The following is an 18,112-nucleotide window of genomic DNA, read 5'->3' on the forward strand; positions in this document are numbered from 1 at the left end:
AACCTAATTTTCAGGATTGTAACAGATGACCTATACAATAAATGTATTTTGATGTGGTTCAGTTTTTTAAATTTCTTCAGATTTTATAAATTGAGACTATTAATCTGATACAAATGTTACACATTCTAGTCACTTGCCATTCTAAAAGCTAAATACTTGAACAGACAGATTCTTGATTCTGCTGTCTTTTAAAATTCTCCTAAGGACTCTGAAATCCAGAAACTTTATACATACTTTTTCAGAAGCATTACTGTGAGACTTTTAATGTATATGTGTGTATATGTGTGTATATATATATAATGCATGCATGCAGTGACCCTAGAGGCCAGAAGGAGGAGCTAGATCCCCTAGATTGTAGATACAGATGGCTGTGCCCCACTATATGGGAATCAAACCTAGATCAAGAGTCAAGTGTAACTCCTGGGCTATCTCTCCAGCCACTGTGAAGCTTTTAAAACACCTCTACCCCAACATCACTTTTCTTTTTATATAAGAAGATATCTATTGTCTTTCATACTGCATTACCAGATTAAAGAGACACTCCTCCTCTAACAATGCTCCTGACACAATTCCCCATTAAACAAATCCTTGTTTTCTAATTGGATATTTATTTAGACCTTTCTACACAGTCCCTATACAAATAAACGAACCTGTAGACCATGTCCCAAGTATCAATTTAACTACCTAATGGCTATTTAAATATTACATAAAGGGCATTTCTCTTTTATTCACCTATCAAACTGTTTAACCATACGTTTCATAAAATTGTTCATGAGGATCAAATGATTTGAGTCAGACAAGGTGTCACATGCCTGTAAACCACAGTTCTTGAGAGCTAAGAGGACGATGTGTTCTAAGTTACCTTTTAATACATAGTGAATTTGAGGACAGTCTGTGCTATATAAACTTAACCAGAAAGAAGTGGGAGGAGGAGAAAGGAAGGGGGAGGGGGGAGGAGGAAGAGGGAGAGGGAGAGGGAGAGAAAGAAGGAGAGGGTTATGTGCAAACACAGCCTTCTAGAAAGAACTTAATTACTATCCAGGTCTCAGCAATCTCCTCTGGAGTTAATAACCTTTAAGCCTACATATACAGCACCAGCTCCTCACCGATATCCCAGATCATACTTTACCACACACTAGACATGGCCATCTTAGCATCTTGAAACAAAGTTTACTTGAAACTTCAACTCACACCTCTAGTACCAGTATTTCAATTTTATTTTACTATTTTTATGAGTATCAACCTAAAGTCAAGATGAATTTTAGAGAAGTATCTGAGAGAGAAAACTGAATATAAATTCTAACAAAATTAGTGACATGAAGCAACAATAGAATGTTTAAGTTTTCAGCTCAAACAGCACTGTGCCTTTTTAATGATGGAAACAAAAAAATGGCCATTGTTTATGAGACTTATCAATCAAGGTATCGTGATTACCCTACAGACAATTTTTGTTTAAAAAAAAAAAACTTTGCAATCAAGTCAACAAAGTGTGTATTCATATCAAATATAAAGAGACTAAAAATGCGATGGTGACAATGAAAGTATACATTTCTATGTGACAACTAAACCCACGACTAAATGAAAACATAACAAATGAGAGAAAAAACAGGCACCCCAAATAAATATGCAGAATCAAAGTATGTAAAGAACTTGAAAGATGCATAAAGTAAAGCATAAAGCCCTGTCCAAACAAAAATTATCATTTTGTGCAAAATAATGTGCTCAGCCTCATAACTTTAAATAGGTACATAACTGGATCAACTAGAGACCCTCTACACAGCTAAGCATGACAGTTACTTAGCAAGTCACAAGACTGCTCTACCACAAACCAAGCAAATAAACAAAAAAAAAAAAAAAAAACCACACAATTTGTTCTTGGTAAAATTATGTTCCTCTTTCCCATGGACTAAAGAAGACCTAACAGCTAACCAAAGACCCAAAGCAAGGAGAGCTCTACAAGGTGCAAAAAACATGGATGGAAGAAATCTGGTCTCACGAGCAATCACACAGACACCACTGAAATCTTATCAACTGCAACCTTTCATGATCAACACACTACATGAAAGTCAGGTAAGATATCTTGGTGGATAAAGGTCTTGACATGCAAACTTGATAACCTAAGTTCAAATCCCAGAACCCACATAGATGGAACCCAAGATGGAAAGAGAAAACAGATCTCAACACTGTGGGACCAAAGAAGGAGAGTGGGAAGAAAAAGGGAGGAAGGGATAAAGAGAAGGAAAAGGGTGGGTCAATTTTTTTCATACTATATGAGAAAATTTATTTTATATAACCTACAGCTATGATTTGGAGTTTCTATCACAACAGTTCAATTAAAACTCAAATTAACACAGAAATTAATATCAAGAATGGAGAACTAGCATAAGAAAAAAGAAAACCAAAAAAAATTTAAGTGGCTTGTTTATCAGACCATGAAACATTAAGAATGAAATGTTTAAATTAAAGTAGCTGATCCTTTTTTATGCTACCAGTATCTAATGTGGCCAGAACCTAAAGTAGTGACTTAGAAAGCAAACACTAAGCATAGAGCCTACAGCTTTAGAGAGATACCTAGAAACCAGAAGTTACTCTATGTTGCCTGCTAGCCTCGGCTTTCTCAATAGGAGAGAAAGAAACCCCATTCTGTTAGCAACTCTCTCTGTGTGTGTTATATGCAAAGTGCTAAACAATGGCATCTGTAAGTGACTGTATGGGAGCACTTCATTCCTTCTCAGTGAGGCATCAAAAACCTGTGTACACATTTTTCATAGTGACAAGGAGTAAGGCTGAGAGGAGTGCACACATAAAATGAGCACAAGATCAATGCTTCAGAAGCTGTGAATATGAATGTGCATATACCCTGTGGAGGAATTTGCTTATCCTTAAGAAATAGATTCAGAACCAGTTCTAATCAACAATGGCAGCAATCAAGACTAGCTCTGAGTGTGCTCTTTCTCAGCTCAATGGCTCTATCCAGGATCCTAAGGTGAACTTCCTAAAGAAACTGAAGGACTGATAAAAGTGGGTTTTATTTCTGGTTAGATTTTTCTGGTTGGACTTTTTATTCTTTAATCAATAAAAGGAAATATTCTAACTGCTTCCTAGAAAGCAAAAATTCCAATCACTAAACATAACAACAAGCACCCCTAAATTCACCTGTCTTACACTCTTCATGTGGTAGAGTGACTTAAATCTCACTGTCTGTCCCACTCAAGGCAGGAAAGATACACCCTCAGTGACCCTCACTCTTCCTAGTACTATTCTTCAAAAACTGTCAGAGTTTGGCAGTGAAACATACCATGGTAGTCGGGATGATAACAGCTAACGATTAAACCTGTAATCTCATCCAGAGCACACCTAGATGAATGACTGTGACGACCAGTGATAACTGATGAAATATTCCAGCCAACATTTGGTTATCTATAGACTGTCCAAAACTATGCATGCTTAAATATCAGCTGGTATGGTTTATGATGGATAAACCAGACACTAGGGCAATAAAATAGTGCAAGCTCTCATTTAATCGGGCTACTTTTTACATTTCATCGGGATTTAAATGTTCAGTTACATGCAGCCCAATTTGTAAAAGACAGAAATAACAATTTTCATGTCTGAAACTGGACAAGGAAAAATTTTCATATCTGAAACTGGGGGAAGAGAGCATGAAAGATGTCTCAGCCAGTAAAGCCCTGCTCAACAAGAATTAAGACTTGAAGTCAGATCTCAAGAATCCACATCAAAAGCTGAGTACCTATAATCCCCTCATTTGCGAAGCAGAAATATGAAGATCCCTGAAGCTCATAGCCAACTGGTAGTCTCCTGATTCAAACTGACCCTGCCTCAAAAATCAGTATGTGGGGTGCCAGGTTAGAGACTCATGTCTTTAAGCCAGTCTGCTCTACATAGTGAGTTCCAGGACAACAGGAGCTACATAGTGATATGGTCTCAAAAATAAAAAAGCAGGGATCAAGTATGGTGGTACACACCTTTAATCGAAGCACTTAAGAAGCAAAGGCTCATAATCTCTTTGAGCTCAAGGCCAGCTTGGTCTACATTAGGAGTTCCAGGACAGCCAGGGCGACAAAGTGAAAGTAAGCAAGCAAACAAGCACACCAATGTATCGATCAATAGACTAAAGCACTAGATAGCAACCTCACATGTATATCATTACCTCCTATGGACATAGTCGTTGCCCATTGATGGATATAATCTCCTCCTACAATGGTTAGTTTTAATTATCAATTTGATATAACCTATAATCATCTGGAAGCAGTCTTGATGAATAATTATCTAGACCAGGGTGGTCTGTAGCCATGTAGGTAGTGGATTGTCGTATTTGTTAATTGATGTAGGAAGACCTGTCTGTCCACTGTAGTCAGCACCACATGGCAACTCACAACTACCTATAACTCCCATTCCGTGGATTCAGCACCTCTTTTTAGAATTTTGAGGGCACCAGGTATGTGTGTGGTATGTACACTTACATACAGAAAACCATCCATCCACATAAAATAAAAATAAATGATCTTCAAATATAAGTAATCCAAATCATTAATGAAATATATATTTCTAAAAAAATAGAAGAAATATGAAAGAAAACAAACAAGGATACAGTCTCTCTTTGTTCTTGGCTATGGCTACAATGTGACCAGATGCTTGAGTTCTAGCCTTGACTATCCCAAAGCAACAGACAGTAAGTTGGAATTGTAAGTCAACTAAGTCCAATTGGTCACCAAATTCTCTCTAGTCAAAAGGTGGTGAGAAGAAAAGGGGAAGCAGGAAATAGCTCCTCATTAATTTTATAACCACTAGGTGGCACATGTGCCATATAACTAGACTACGGAAGAACCTAATTCCCAGTAAGGAAGCCTCTAAAAGAACTTAAGTATCTATACTTCAGGAAACATCACTGGTTATATGGCATTGAGGGAATACAAAGAAAAATTACATCTGACCTCTAACTTTATGTATTTATACATCATTTTAATCCTTTAACACCTTCACAACTCTTGATGAACCCTAAAGAATTAGTTTTAAGACAAGAGAAAGTTTAAGTCAACAGAGGCTTAAAATCTAATCATCCACAATAAATAAGCATCTTTAACTCAGCCATGAGCTCCCAATAGGGCCATGACAAGTTACTGAACTCTGGTTTGCTTCCAAAATCAAATAGATAATGCCTCCTAGGATAAAGCAATCCTTCAGATCAAAAAATATAATGCATGAATCCAAGTATAAACATGAAGTTGTTATTAAGTATGCATACACAGTTGTTATTCTGGTTATACACATTCATGCTGTATGATCTATAGCTTATCTTCCTCATATATGCTAAACAGCTACTAAATGAACTGTACCCTATGGCTCTTGATTGTAGGCCCACAAATTATCTTTAAAAAACAGTTTAGGATGTAATAGAAAGAACACTCCTGACTTTGTGCTAAGACGTTAACATTTCATTTCTTTTTTTTAAAGATGTTTATTTTTTATGAATACACTGTCACTGTCTTCAGACACACCAGAAGAGGGCATCAGATCCCATTACAGAAGGTTGTGAGACACCATGTAGTTGCTAGGAATGGAACTCAGGACCTCTGGAAGAGCAGCCAGTGTTTTTAACTGCTGAGCCTTCTTTCCAGCCCCACATTTCATTTCTTTAGACTATTTAAACTATTTATAACAAAATTACTACTATATACAATGCATTATATACAAATAAAGTGGATACAAAAATAAAATCAGGATACCTAGTCTTCAAAAATCTCTCTCAGAAAGAGTAAATGCTAGCAGGAACAGCAACTGACATAACAGAAGTACCCACATTTAAACTGGAAATGTAGCTTGATTAATATAGTATTTGCCTGGCACACAGAAAGCCTTGTATTTAATCCTTAGCACCATACTGAACCAAACATGCCTATCACCCCAGCACGCAGGAGAGTGAGTTTGAGCCTACCCTAAACTTCCTGAGGCCCTGTCTTTAAAAACAAACAAACAAACAAACAGTTTTTAAAAAAAGAAATAAAAGAAAAAATTGGGGAAGGGGAGTCATGCAGACTGGAGAGATAGCTCAGAGGTTAAATCAAGTACATGAGGTGCTTATAACCATCTGTAACCCCGACTCTGGGGGCTCCAGTGCCTCTGCCATCTGATGGCAAATGCACTCATGTCCACATACTCAAACACAGATAACACAAAAACATATGATAATTAAAAATAAAATAAATAATAATGGGCAACAATGCCTTTGATCTCAGTACTCCAGAAGCAGAGGCAGGTGGCTCTCTATCAGTCTAAGGCCAGCCTGGTCTATGGAGTGAGTTCCAAGACAGTCAGCACTACACAAAGGAAACACTGTTTAAAAAAAAAAAAAAAAAAAAAAAAAAAAAAAAAAACTTAAATACGATAAATTTTAAGTATGTGCATAGTATAATGAGGTTAAAGGAAGAAGTAGGTAGTATGGTTACTAAAATTAGAAGCCTAAAGCTGTAATGGTAAACAAAAATTCACTAACAGTTCTCTGAGTCCCCACTCCCCACTTTTAAAAAAGAAGCAGTCTCTGTCACTTTAAAAATAAGGACCAACAGGCTCAGTCAGCAGTGTGATCATCATGTCAGCATGCATTCAATGACCAGTACCCACAGAGAAGATGGTGTGTGGGGCACACCATCTGTATACCCAAACCAGGAGAGAAGTTACAAGTGAAACTAATTAATTAGTTTTTAAGGAATTCCTTAAAAAGTGAAATGAAGAGCAGCTGAAAAAGACACTTGGCGCTGACCTTAGATTAGCACATGTACTTTACTGTGCATGTACACACACTGACACCACACATGTATGCACACACCCTTATAAACACACACCTCCCCATATGACATAAAAGAATCAAGTCTCAAAGCCTGGGTTTGTTTGTAACTTTTTCACTGTAAGCACCCTCTAACTGTATCACATGAATTTTGTTAACAAAATTATTGGGACTCCTTTCTAAGGAATCATTTTTGTACTACAAAAACTAAAAGAAATATTGAAAATACAGTTTTACTCTCACTCATTAAGTACTATCAAATAAGATTGAGTAGAGAAAACACCTAAGTTAAAGGAAATAAAACACTTTTCACTTCAACCAATTACAAAATTATTTCCTTAAAAAGCAAAAAAATTCTTGAGCCAGGTTGTGGTGGTACATACCCGGAAAATCAAAGCCAGATTGGGCTATAAGTCTGGGCCTTCCTGGCTTAAACAGTACAATCTGAATGAAATCTACAAATGTATTCAACAAATTCACACATATTAAAGCATATTTGACTGTAAATTCCTCTTATAAAAATACACCAGAATCCAAGCGTGCCCTCTCTTACCACACTACACAGTACATTACTCCAAATCAACCTACTTTCCAATTAATTTTAAAGACTGATTTAATCAGAGGTCCCAGATTCTGGGTAGAAAAGAACATATCTTTATTTTTAGTAACTTCCAAATTTGAAAATTAAAAATTATTAAGAATATGAGCCATGAGAAAGAAAATATAAACTGAGAAAACTGTTGCTGCTGTCTAGCCAATTTTGCAGAATTGTTTCTTTAGGACACTCACCAATTTAGGTCTACATAAAGAAAGGGACAGTATCTCAAATGCAAAATGTGAAAGCAAATGTTTTTAAAACTCTTAATTAATCTATAGTTACAGGTTTGCCCACTGCATTAGATGTGTGTGTTTATGTATTTGCATATGTGTATTTCACAAGTGAAATGACTGTCAACACTGATGGAAAAGCAGGAAGGAGCTTTACCACATTAGCAGGTTTAAGCTGAACTCGTAGGGGTTAGGAAGATGGCTCAGTGGACAAAATGTATATTAAGCAAGCAGGAGGACTGGAATTTGGAATTTGGGTCCCATTTAGCAGCTCTTGGGAGGCAGGCTTCCAAACATATATAAACAAGCACACATATATGTGTGCTACATACGTGCACACACAGACACGTGCACACAGTTTTGTATTAACACACAGTCTATAGGAAAACCAATGAAAAGGGCTATATGATATGTTAAGCAGAAAAAACAAAATGGTCAATTAAAAGAGCTAGATGAACAAGACAGCAAAGCAATGCAATACTACTAATTGGAGGCTGGGAAAAGAAAGATCTTGCCTCCAAAAACAGAAACAAACAAACAATAAAAGTTTTTAAACAGCAGAGGACAGCATCATCATTTACAGCAAGAATTGCTATGGGTCTAGGAAGGTAGCTGAATAAGGTTAAGATGCTTAGAACACTTGCATGTGACTGGAGTTCAGCTACCAGCACCAATATTGAGTGGCTCACAACCACCAACCTAACTCCAAAGAGGGAGGTCTGATGCCTCTGGTGTCTCGTGCACATACCCACACAGACACACATACACATAAGTAAAAATAAAATTAATTTTTGAAAGAAAAATCACTTTCATCATGTTCAATGTAAATGTACTGGTTGACAAATGGATTAAAAACATGAGCCAACTATATAATGCTAAGAAAAGACCTACTCTGAACATAAAACACATGTAAATTAATAGTAAATAAATGAAGAGCAATATACTATACTCACATTATATTGCTGATGAGAATACAAAATGGTACTGAAACTTGATACTACACAGGTATTCACAAACTAAACAATTCTGACCATATAACCCAACAATTGTGCTACTTAATATTTACCCAAATGGGTTTAACATATGGCCACACCAAAAAACAAAATCTAAAACAAAATATGTTGATTGTAGGTCTATGTGGTAAACCTTTGAAATTACCAATAAGTGGATGATTTAACAGTGGAAGATTATTTAGTGACAGAACAGTCATCACATTTGTGCACTGTAAATAATACGTATAATTTCAAGCCAAAGGAGGCTATGGCAAAAAGACTGCCTTGAGTACCAGTGTAGGGTATGTAATAAGTTCCAGTCCAGCCTGGGCTATGGAATAAAACGTTCTCACAGAAAACATGGAGGTGAGTGGGGGTGGGGGTGGGAAGAGGCAGGGATGGAGAGGGAAAGGGACAGAAACAGACCGATAGACAGACATAATCATTAAAATGGGAAGACTAGAAGGAAATGAAAATATATGATATTACATAAAAGATGCCAGTCAGCTGTATGCTATATACTACCGAAACAATAAAATTAAAATGGACTTTTAAAGGCTGGGAGTGTGCGAGAGTTGTGGGCAGTTAAACTATTACTATGATAACACATATAAGTGCAATTACATGCTTGGCAAAAGACAATGAACATCACAAAAAGAAAATCTGGTTGTTTTTTTTAATAAAAAAATGTACCTTTAAAGATAATGATGCTCATTATATTGTTCAGATGTTTTATATTTATAAACACAGAGATCACATTAGGCACTTGCCACCAAGCATAACCTGAGTTAACCCTGGGACTCACACTATGGAAGAGAAGAACCAACTCCCACAGCTGACACACAAAAATAGGTAAATGAAAATTTTGAGAGAGAGAGAGAGAGAGAGAGAGAGAGAGAGAGAGGAGCTGCTGCACATCTACCCTCAAAAACATATTATACACAAAATAATCTTCTAAACACCACAAATATTAATGAAAGACTAAGCTATAACAAAGGATATTTACAAAATAGAAAAACTAACAGTTATAGTAATAAACTTTTTCTTGTCAACATAACCTTAAATATAAAAACAAGTTCCTCTGATGAAAAGGAATAAATTATCTAAGTAGACACCTCTCCACTCCCCAAAAGGGTGAAAATCAAATCCATAGACTTTATTCACCAATCATGAACTAGGTACACTGACAGTGAAGAGATCAAAATAAGCCATACCAGATAAACAGAAAACAAGAGAAGGCAGGAGAGAAACAATACTTTAAAAAAACACACTGGCATGAAAAGAAAAAGGTCACTACATAATGAAAGGGAGGGTCACTTTACCAAAACATATTAATCTGTACACAACCCTCAATAACATAAACAATAAAATAAACACTCAATAACACTCAATAACAGAAGCAGTAAGATAAAAAGGAAAGTTTCAAATCATAGCTGGGGACTTAAATAGAATCCGCAACAAAAAAATTAAAGTTAAAAAAAGACAACAAAGAAATATTAAAGGGACTGGAGGGGCTAGAAAGACTGCTTAGGAGTTAAGAGATTGATCTTCTAGAGGACCCAGGTTCAATTCTCAGTACCTACATGGTAGCTCACAACTGTCACTCGAGAGCATTCAAAGCCCTCTTCAGGCTATTGTGGACACCAGACAGACAGAGGGGCACGCACGCACGCACAAGTAAAACACCCCTACACATAAAATAAAAATAGATCTCAAAAATAAAAACAAATTTAAATATAAATTTAAAGGGAGGGTGGGGCCTAGAGAGCTACCTCGGTGGCTTATTCTATGGTGCACACAACAGGTGGCTCACAGTCACCTGTATATAACTATAGCTGCAGGAAATCTAACCCACTCTTCTAGCCTCTGCAGGTACTCATACATGTGGCACATGCACACATATACACATGCACACCAACACACACACACTTTAAAAATCAAAGGTAAATTATGAACCTAACAGACACTTGCACATTATAACATCCAACACCTCTAGAATACACATTTGTTGTCTCTAGGACAGACCATGTCCCAAAACAAGCCTCAGAAGATAGAAAAAATTAAGGGTGGAACATGCATTTTCCTTACTACAAAAACATTAGCATACAAAGCAACAACCCTAAAAGGCATACATATAAAATTTCTCAAAGGTAGGTGAAGGTGACCAACGCCTTTGATCCGCCTAAGGGACACTAGGATCCTTTACATCTATGCACCACACATGAAGACACCAAGTTCATAAAAGAAACATGGCCTCAGCTCAGATCACATACTGGCCTTCACAGTGAGAGTAAGTTCCTTCAGTACCCCATTCTCACCAACATACAAGTTGTACAGCCGAGAACTAAAGGAAAAGCTGCAGCTAACTGACGTTAAAAACCAAATGGTCTGAAGAAATATTTACAGAACATTTCACACAAAAGAATATACCTCCTTCTTAGCATCTCATGGAACTGTCTACAAAATTGACCACATACTTGGACACAAAGCAAGTCTCAACAGATGGGGAAACAAACAAACCAGAAATAACCCCCTGTGTCGTATCTCAACAACATAAATTAAAGCTGGAGATCAAAACCAGAAAACTTACAAACTCATGGAATATGAACATCGCTGAACAAAAAATGGGTCAGAACAAAAGTTAATAAAGTTAATAACTTTCTAGAATTGGATGAAAATGAAAGCACAACATGGCCCAAGTTATGGGACATAATTAAGTGCCTGCATAAAGAGAGAGAGAGAGAGAGAGAGAGAGAGAGAGAGAGAGAGACAGACAGAGATCTAGTATTAGTAACTTAATAGCACATCCAAAAGATATAGAACAAAGAAGAACACCCGAAAGAAGTGGATGGCAAGAAATAGTCAAACTCAGGACTGACTGAATAAACTGGAAACAAAAAAAAATCAATATAAAGAATCAATAAAACAAAAGGTCGGTTCTTTGAGAAAGCCAGTTAGACCACCAAACCCCTAACAAAATTAACTAAAAGGTTTAGAGAGGTGATCCATATAACAAAATTAGACAAAAGAGCAGAAAATGACACTGAGGAAATCCAGAGAATCATAAGGACATATTTTTAAAAACCTATACTCCAGCAAACTGGAAAATATGTTTAAAAAATGGAAAAATTTCTCAATATATACCACCTAATAAATTTGAATAAAATAAGGTAATCAACTGTTTAAATTGCTATAAACCTTAGTGAAATATAAGCAGCAATTAAACCTACCAACCAAAAAAGGCCCAGGGCTAGGTAAGTGCTTTTGGGAGAGACTTCAATCAGTATTTCAAAGAAGAGTTACCCCAATATTCCTCAAATTATTCAACAACAAAAATCATTTTATGAAGATACCAAACCACATAAAGAACCAACAAAGAATGAGAATTACAGATTGATTTCATTTATAAACATAGATATAAAAATTCTCAATAAAATACTTATAAACCGAATCCAAAAACACAGCAAAAAAAAATCATCTACCATAATCAAGTAGGCTTCATGCCAGAGATGCAGGGATGATTAAACATATGCAAATCAATACATGTACTCACCATATAAAAACTGACTGGAAGACTCTCCCCATACCTACTGAACCCAGTACTTGACGTCTTAGGGAGAGCAGTAAGACAACTAACTGAAGGAGATGAAAAGGATATAAATAGAAGGAAAGAAGTCAAGGTATCTTTATTGCAGATGATATGATAGCATACCTTAAGTGACCCTAAAAGTTCAACCAGGAAACGTCTATAGCTGATAAACATTTAAGTACCAGGATACAAAAATAACTTAGAAAAATCAATAGTCTTCCCATTTACAAACAACAAACAGACAGAGAAAGAAATCAGGGAAACGTTTCACAATAGCTTCAAATGATATAAAATATCAGATAACTCTAATCAAGCAAGGGAAAGATTTGTATGATAAAAAGTTTAAGACACTGAAGAAAAAAATTGAAGACAGAAATATCAGAAGATAGACAGACTATCAGAAGATAGATCTCCCATGTTCATCGATTGGTAGGATTAATAGAGTAAAAGCTATCCTGACAAAAAAATCTACAAATTCAATGCAGTCTCCATTAAAACCCAACACAATTCTTCACAGAACTTGAAAAAACAAATTTCAGCTTCAAATAGAAACTCAATAAAGCCCAGGATAGCTAAAACAAACATTCCTGAATAACAGAAGAACTGCAGGAGGTATCACCATGCCCAACCAAAAACTGTACTACAGAGCTATAGTAGTAAAAACATCATGGTACAAAAGCAGACATGTTGATCGATGGAACTGAACTGAAGACCCAGATAGAAGTGCATGCCTATGGACACCTGACTTTTTGATAAAGAAGCCAGAAGAAATAAACACTGAAAATAAGACAGCATCTTAGCAGATGGTGCTGGTCAAACTAGACGGCTACAATGTAGAACACAAACAGAAACAGAAACGCAAACAGGTTTTCATCACTTCAGAAAACCTAATTCCAGACAGATCAAAGACTCAACATAAAGCCAGACACACTGAATCTGATAGAAGAGAAAGTGGAGAATAGTCTTGAACTCATTAGTACAGGAAAAGATTTTTCTGAACGGAACAATAGTACAGGCACTAAGAACACAATTAATAAATGGGACCTCATGAAACTGAAAAGCTTCTAAATGACAAAGGACTCTGTCAATCAGACAAAGTGGCAGTCTACAGGACAGGAAAAGATTTTTACCAACTCCACATCCAATAGAGATCTAATACCCAAAATACATAAAGAACTAAAGAACAACAGATCTCATAAAAACAAATAACAATTTTTAAAATGGGGTACAGATCTTAACAGACAATTTTGAAAGGAAAAACTCAAATAGTTGAGAAACACTTAAAGAACTGGTCAATACATTTAGTCATCAGAGAAATGCAAATCAAAACTACTTTGATATTTCATTTTACTCCAATCAGAATGGCTAAGGTCAATAAAGACAAAATGATTATCACGCATGTGGAGTAAGGGCAAACACTCCTCCATTCCTGGTGAGTGTATAAAGTTGTACTTATGAATGAAAATCAGGTTTCTCAGGAAGACAGGAATTGATCTACCTCAAGATCCAGCTATACCACTCTTAGGTGTATACCCAAAGGATGCTTCATCCTACCACAGAGACACTTGCTTGCTCAACCAGTCATTACTGTTCCATTCATAAACTGGAAACAACCTTGATGTCTGTCAATGGATGAATGGATAAAGAAAATGTGGTACACTTACTCAACTGAGTATGACTTGGCAGATTTTTTTTTTATCATAAAATTCACAGGTAAGTTGACATAGTTAGAAAATAATCATCCTGAATGAAGAAAGACAAATATGGTATATATTCATTTATATGTGGATGCTAGCTGTTAAATCATTGATAAGCAAGCTGCAATCAGTATAGCCAGAGAGATTAGGTAGAAAACGAGGGACTGGGGAGAGGGTTGGGTCTCTGCAGCAAAGGGAAATAGAATATATATTTATGGATGGATAGGGAAGAGGCTGAAAAAGGATGATCAAGTAAGGAAGAGGAAGAAAGAGGGAGGCAAGGAAGGGAAGAAGGGACAGATAAAGCCAAGAGCCACTTGAGGGACTGTATGAAAACTTAATATAGTAGAAGCTTCTTAAATTGTCAGGGCTTTAAAAAAATTAAAGGTCATTTGCTTGCCTTTAATCCCACCTCTGGGAGGCAGAGACATGCACATCTCTGTTAATTCCAGGCCAGACACAACTACATAGTGAGACCCTGTCTCAAAAAAACAAACAAACAGAACCCAAAAATTGTAAATCCTTTGTATATATATTACAGCCTCTGGTTTTATTTCTATGGGATTCCCCTGTGTGCACAAATGTGTAGTGTCTCCACTCTGCATTTTCTTCGGCTTTTTCTTGTTTGGCCGTTTTCTCCTATTCCAATTTGTTCGTTTTTGTTTTATTTTATTATTATTCTTTAGAAGCCTGTTTGTATTCTAAAGACAGAAAGTTTGTTGATTGGGTATGGGAAGGGAAATGGGGAGGAACTGATAGGAGCAGGGGGAGAGGGAAACATCAATATATTGCATAAAAAATCTATTATAATTTTTAAAAAACTGTCTACACAGCTCAAAGTGATCAACACAGTATTTCTATCAAAATACAAACAAGGAACTAGAAAAGTTGATAACAAAATGTATAAAGAAAGGCCAGGCATGGTGGTACGTGCTTCAATCCAAAACAGAGTCAGGTATATCTCTATGAATTTGTTCCCAGTCTGGTATATATAGTGAGCTCCAGGCCACACAGGGCTATATATGAGGCCCTGATTCAATAAATAAATGCCCTCAGAACCAAAAAACAATCCTGAAACTGGGGAGGAGTAGATGGGAGTGTAGAGGGATGGGGACACATGACCCAGAAGAATTGTAATACCTGACCTTAAAATATATAACACACAAATAGAGTGTAATTCAAAACTTGAGAGGGACGGAACTAATACTGTAAATTCTAGGCCAAATTGATCTACAAATGGAATCCCCTCACACATAAACATTTAAAAAATAGAAATAAGAAATAAAAAAGGAAGAGGTGATGCTAGACAAAGTGGGCATACAATGCAGAAGAAATAAAATAGGCCCCTCATTCTAAACATGTAGAATTGAGTCAAAGCATTCCATAAAACTCAAAACTTTGTAACTATTAGAAATACAGAAGCATTTCAATAATCATCCTCAGCACAAAGACATCTTTAGATAAGGAAACCCCACCTGGAGGGGTGGGGGGAGACACTACAAGCAATTAAAGCAAAAACTGACAAGGCTTCAATGAAAATCTGTCCAACAAAGGAAACCACCAAACAAGATGAACAACCTGCAGAAGGGGAAGTTAAGTACAAATTATTCATTAACAAGTGACATACTTACAACATATGTAAGAAATCAACTCAAAAGAGGATGAGTTATGTGATACAGAGGATGTCTCAGAAAATATCTCATTATCACAGAAATGAAAACCAAAACCACAAAATGTCATTTCATCCTCCTTCAAGTAGCTATAAAAAAATAATAATAAAGACAAAAATGATTAATGGTAAGATAAAAGACTGTCCTCATATGCTAATATGAGAATGTAAATTAGCCCAGTTAAGGCTGGAGAGATGGCTCAGCAATTAAGAACACTGGCTGCTCTTTTAAATGCCAGGGATCAATCCCCAGTATCCACAGGGAAACTTATAACCATCTGTCACCCCAGTTCCAGGAAATCCAACACAGGTTACACAAGGTACACTTACATACATGAAGGCAAAACATTTATAAACATAAAATAAAAATAAATAAATCTTGAAAAAATAGTTCAGTTATTATAGAAACTATATGCAATGTTCCTGAAGCAGATAGACAGACTGAAAGACGAAAGGACGGACGAAGAGACAAAAGGGGTGTAGGGGAAGGAAAGGATGTCACATGGTGGGGCAATGGTGGTGCATGACTTTAATCTCAACACTTGGGAGGCAGAGACAGATCTCTATGATTGGAAGCCAACCTGGTCTACAGAATTAATTCCAGGACAGCAAGGCTATACAAGAGAAACATTTTCTTGAAAAACTGAGGCAGGGAAGGAGGGAGAGAAGAAGAGAGGAAAAGAAGAAGGGAGGGAGGGGCCCAGCAGCCCAATACAGTGCAGATCCCAATCCCACATGTCTACAGTTCTAACACTTGGGAAACAGACATCGAGGATCACTCAACAAAGCAAAATCCTGTATTTCAAACAATAAATAAATACATCGATCAACCGAATTATTGAATACAATAACCATATAATCCAGCAAACTCATTATTGGGTATATATCCAAATTAAATGAAATTAATACATAGAAAGGGTATCCACTCTGGTGTTTTAATAAGAATACTATCCTCAAATAGCCTAAATCAGCCAATGAGTAATGAATAAACGGATGTATATATAAAATGGAATAGTATATAATTAAGAATAAAAATAAGGAGCTAGATAAATGGTTCAATGGTTAAGAACAATGGTTGCTCTTGCAGACTTAGGTTCAGTTCCTAATACCTACACAGTGGGTTACAACTATCACCAACTCCACTTCTAGAGAACCCAATATCTTCTTCTAGACTCCACGGGCACCGTGCTGGTACCCAAACATATACACAGGAAGAGCAACTGTACAGGTATAATAAAACCTCTTTTAAATACAAATAAGTTAGCCAGGCATGGTGGCATGCATGGCTATGACCCTAGCCCTCAGGATAGGAAGACAACAGGATCACAAGTTTGAGGCCATTGTTAGCTGTATAGTGATCTGAAGCTAGCCTAGACTATAGAACAACTGGACCCTGAGTCAGAAAAAATATTATTCCATCTCCATGTGAGTGGAAATGGATTACAGTATGTGAACTTGTATATAAATCAAAAACAAAGACAAATACTATATCTCATTTTAATATGAAGCTAATATTAATCTCAAAGAAATAGAACAGAACAAAATACAATACAATGGAACAGAATTGAAGTTACTAGCATCTGGAAAGGACATAAGGGAAGGAGGGAGGACTAATATGTAGATGAGTAAAGACAGATTCAAGGAAAGAATGATTTCGTCCAGGCATTGTAATATACACCTTTAATCACAACACTCAAGAGACAGGAGCAGGTGGATCTCTGAGTATGAGGCTACACAGAAAGTTCCAGGACAACTAGGGCTGCATAGTAAGACACCTGTCTCAAACAAAAAAGCAAGCTAGCTAGCTATTTAGAGGTAGGCTTCAATGTGTCAATTCACAATTGTGTGTATATATTGTCTCTTCTAATAGCTAATAAATTACTAAACAAGATAAAGACCAAAAACATAGTTAGTTCTCAAGTGAAACAATTATGATATGCATTCCTACAACCTACAGTTTTTTTCCTCAATACTACTTTCCTCACCAAAAAGAATCTGAAGTCCTTAGGGAGTAGCTGAATTTTTATCTAGGGGCAGGAAAGATTAAAGATGGACCTCAAAAATACTCTTTCCAAAGAACCATGATCACTGTAGCTTTCTAAGAAGGCACTTGAGATGCAGGAATGAAGGCAGATCATGTGGACAGAGAAACACCTGGTGAGTTAATGTGAAATTATTTTTCCACTAAATTAATAAAGAATGAAAACTACATTGAAGAATTAGAAGCTTGAGAAAACTTGGGGAAAGAAGATGGTGAATGAAATAATCATCCTCAATAGTAATGTTAATAGTAAGAAGAAATGTCTAGGTAGGTTTAGAATGAGGAAAGGAGCAGTCTTGCCTCACTTGAGGTCTGAAGTCATTTGAGATAAGCCAATCAGCAAGACCATCTGTTGTGACAACCATGATCAGCTGACAGATGTATAATGTGGGTTTGGTGAAAGATTTGAAGGTGTGTCAAGAAAATGACAATAGCCATATGTAGTGGTGCATGCCTTTGATCCTAGCACTAAAAAGGCAAAGGCAGATAGA

General features: G+C 36.4%; 1 protein-coding gene across 15 annotated transcripts in view; it reads right to left on the minus strand.

The window, feature by feature from the left end:
• Kmt2c (lysine methyltransferase 2C) overlaps positions 1 to 18,112 on the minus strand; it is a 212,319-nt gene that overhangs the window by 138,226 nt on the left and 55,981 nt on the right. The window lies entirely within an intron of this gene.

The sequence above is a fragment of the Arvicanthis niloticus genome, chromosome 15, assembly GCF_011762505.2.
Source record: "Arvicanthis niloticus isolate mArvNil1 chromosome 15, mArvNil1.pat.X, whole genome shotgun sequence".
Classification (NCBI taxonomy): domain Eukaryota; kingdom Metazoa; phylum Chordata; class Mammalia; order Rodentia; family Muridae; genus Arvicanthis; species Arvicanthis niloticus.